This window comes from Meles meles, chromosome 3 (assembly GCF_922984935.1).
Source record: "Meles meles chromosome 3, mMelMel3.1 paternal haplotype, whole genome shotgun sequence".
NCBI lineage: Eukaryota > Metazoa > Chordata > Mammalia > Carnivora > Mustelidae > Meles > Meles meles.
In genome coordinates, this window is record NC_060068.1 from 148,624,155 (window position 1) to 148,628,536 (window position 4,382).

Sequence of the window (4,382 nt, forward strand, 5' to 3'; positions counted from 1 at the left end):
ATGAAGTCCGTGCTGTTTACATCCGTGGTTTTGTAAATCAGAATGATTCTTCTAGAAGAGATTCAGGAATTCTTTAAAGGTAGTAAGTCAACTTCCTAAGACTATATGCACAATTTAGTAATAATAGGAAATTAGAATAGTATGAAAGTCATCTATAACTACTTAGTATAAAAGAAAATATTGCAGAGTTTCTTCTGTGCTATTTTGACTAGTTCATGGTTCTTCCTATCCAAGAAATAAGAAACATGAGGGGAAACAAAGTATTTTCTCTTGGCCTCAAAAATCTTATCAGAAATACTGGGGTAATAGGACATCATAGAAATGGTCAAACAGTTCTGAGCCTGCTAAGCTATCCAACACAGGAGATCACAGTGGAATGCCTATGAAAAATGTTGACATGAGGGGCACCTGGGTGGCTCAGTGGGTTAAAGCCTCTGCCTTTGGTTCAGGTCATGATCCCAGGTCCTGGGATTGAGTCCTGCATCAGGCTCTCTTCAGGGACCCTGCTTCCCTTCCTCTCTCTGCCTGCCTCTCTGTCTACTTGTAATCTCTGTCTGTCAAATAAATAAATAAAATCTTTAAAAAAAAAAGAAGAAAAAGAAATATGTTGACATGATACCAGAGACAAACCTAAGACACAGATAGGAGCACCTGGGTGGCTCAGTGGGTTAAAGCCTCTGCCTTCTGCTCAGGCCATGACCCCAGTGTCCTGTGATCCAGCCCCCTGCTCAGCGGGAAGCCTGCTTCTCCCTCTCCCACTCCCCCTGCTTGTGCTCCCTCTCTTACTGTCTCTCTCTCTGTGTCAAATAAATAAATAAAATCTTAAAAAAACAAACAAAAAAAGACATAGATTGTGAGAATGACTGGAGAAAGGTGACAGCCACAGCAAATAATTACTTATCTTGCTCCCATGGAATAAGAGCATTTCAACTTTTATTATAATCAGGGTAGAGTCCTCCATTGTGGGTGTGGGTGAACAACTACAGGTTTTAGTGTCCTGCAAATCTACCTAACAAGAAGAAAACATGATCATGACAAAGGATGATTCACTAAATATTTATTTATATTTATAAATTTATTTATAATATTTATAAAATAATATTTATTTATATATAAATATAAATATTTGTAAAATATTTATAAATTTATAATATTAATTAAATTATAATTAAAATATAATTAATTAAATAATAAATGCCCAAGGAAAACAACTCAGAGTCCAAGAGATGGGCAATCTCTCTTGAGAGGGATGAAAATCTCTCTTCATTCCTCAGTCCCAGTCCCCTCTTTCCCTTCTCCGGAGACAGCCTCCTGTATATTCTTCTAAAGAATTATGTTCCTGTGTAAGAAGATCTACATATATATACACACACACATTCAAAAGGACGTGTGAAATGCTATTTATTCTTGTTACTGACTGCCTAGTCAAACTTGCTCTGAAAAGCTGTTTCTTTCCTGCATTTGGAAAAAATTTAAGGCAAGTTCTATTATTTTTCTAGTTGATCTTAGATAAGTCCTCCAGTTGCTTCTAGGCACAAAAATATCTTAGTTGTGTAATTACATTGCTCAGCTCAATGCAATAAGAAACAGGAAAAAAAGATGCCGTGAACTTTATTTAAAGTTCTGTGTTCTCTCCACGCGTATCTCAGTCTGCCTAGGCTGTCTGCTTGCTATAGGAGGTGGCTAGGGTGGGCTTCCTCTTCCTCAGTTTCCCCACAGCTGCTTCTCCCCCTGCTCACTAGGCTGCCAAGTTGTGAAGCAGGCACCAGTCCACTATGTTCTCAAACACCAGCAGCACAGTACTAAGCTCCTCCAAAGTGCCCCATTACAAGGTCATTTTCTAGCTAAGCTGGAGATGAGGGAAAATCACCTCTCCTGCCCCCTCAATGATGAGGTTGGATGGGGGGAGGCTCCCGGCATACCCTCTCAGTCTCTCCTGTCTTTTAGGTTGAGGGGAGGGGTTAAAAAAATATGAAATCATGTTTCATAAACTTCTTTGCGATTCCTGGCATGGGTAGCCTAGCAATTTACCTAATATGGAGCTAGCTGGTACTTCCTGTTTGGGGGCTCCAGCTGAAAATAAGACAGAAATAGTCATACACACACACACACACACACACACACACACACACACACACGATATTATTATTACACATAGTATTTAAGTAGTATAGTATATATTATACTGTAGTATAATATATAATAGTATATATTCTGTCATGTATGTATGTATGTATATAAGAGAAAATCAGAGAGAGAAATGGGGTGGGAGAGAGAGAGAAAGAGAGTTTTATCCTTTTTCTTGAAATTATTTTAGGTGTATCATCAAGGAACCAAATATACTCATCATAATTTTTGAGTTTTATTACTTTTTTTTTAAAGATTTACTTATTTATCTGACAGAGGGAGAGAGTGAGAGTGGAAACACAGCAGGGGGAGTGGAAGAGGGAGAAGCAGGCTTTCCGCCCAGCAGGGAGCCTGATGTGGAGTTCGATCCCAGGACCTTGGGATCATGACCCGAGCTGCTGGCAGACACCCAACGACTGAGCCACCCAGGTGCCCCAAGTTTTATTACATACAAGTATTTATTACATACAAGCATTGATCACCCACTGATATGAGTGGTTATTTTATAAGAATAATCACATTTGATTAATCAAATCACCCATTTCCCAACTTTTGCCTTACTAAGAAAGTCCCTGGGGAAAGCAGTCTTTCCAGATCATAAAGGCAAGCTTCACAAGGAAAGGCTGCCTGCCTCCCAACTCTTTTTTTTTTTTTCCTTTCTGGAATGAAGATACAGGAAGACATAAACCATCAGGATAAAAGCCCCATTCTCAGCATGGATAAGTAGCAGAAAGAGGTGTGTCGGGGACATTACTATCTTCTTTAAGTCATGCACTAACCCAGATGCTTGCCTCCAGACTTTCTGTTCTGGGAGGGGAAAAAATGAACAATACTGGCTTATTGTGATGCCGTAGATATGCTTATCTGCAATCTGTTTTCTTTTACTCTTGGCTTCAGAGCAGCAGACCTGACCACTGCCTCCCACAGAACTCATAAAGCTATAAATATTTTATATTGATGCTTATATAGAGAGAAAACATATGATTTCTTTTTCTTTTTGAAGAGGATTTGTTTTAAATAAAAAGGGAATTAATCTCATACATAATATGAACAGTGCTCTAGGGCACATAAAAATGTAACTCATTTTTTTCTGTAGCTACATTGTAGTCCATGGTACACATTTGCCATAATTCACTTAGGCAATCTCTTGGACGAACATTCAGGTTAATTCATTTTTTCTAATTTGTTTTTTCTTTTCTTTTTTACATTATAAGCAATACTGTGATAAGTATTTTTAGTACTGATGCTTTTATTTTTGTGGGCTAGACTCTGAAGAGGGGAGTTTCTGTGACACAGGTAATATGCATTTTTATTTTTAGATATGTTACCAACAATTTATGCTCCTATGATAGTGCATAAGGCATACATTTTCTCACACTCTCACCATATTTGCCAAGGTATATGAAATGTCATCACTCTCTCTCTCTTTTTTCTTTTTTAAGATTTTTTTCTATTTATTTGAGAGCAAGTGCATGAGCGGGGGGGGGGTCAGTGGGAGAAGCAGACTTCCTGCTGAGCAGGGAGCCCAATGGGGCTCCATCCCAGGACCCTGGGATCACAACCTGAGCTGAAGGCAGACACTTAGCCAACTGAGTCACCCAGGTGCCCTGAAACGTCCCCATTCTTTGTATCTACATATATCTTCCATAATATAGATTCCATGAAAGCCCAAATCTTGTCTTTTCCACAGCTATCTCCCTAGTGTGAGGAGAATATATATTTTCATCCTAAACCACTAAGATGATATCTTATCTCTGGGTGTATTCTTTTTAAGCACATACATATACCCTAAGAATAATAATGTAATTATCCTTCAATATTCATGTGCCATATAGATTATTTATTATCTTATCTATGACTAGCTAGGAGAAGAACATCTAGGAATAGAATGTATTTAAGACTTATTTGGTGGTGGTGAGGTAAGAAAGATGGAAACCTTTGGAAACATGAGAAACAGCCAAGAAGGAAAGGTCTGGTTGGAGAATATAGCAGGAGCTTCCAATTCTTTTGGTGGCCATGTGAACAGGCTGCCCTCCTGAGCTGAGATAGCACTACAAGGGGAGAAAAGAGTAAGTGGGGCCAGCATGCAGAGCCTGGAGTGAGGTGTCTCACTCACCTCCAGGGCAAACTGAAAGGGCTCAAAAAACTCAGTAATCAACATAAATAATATTTTCATGAAACATCTTTAAACCAATCCAAATTAATATCAAAAGGTCCATGAGGAACAAACTATGAACATTTTAAATAAAGACAGG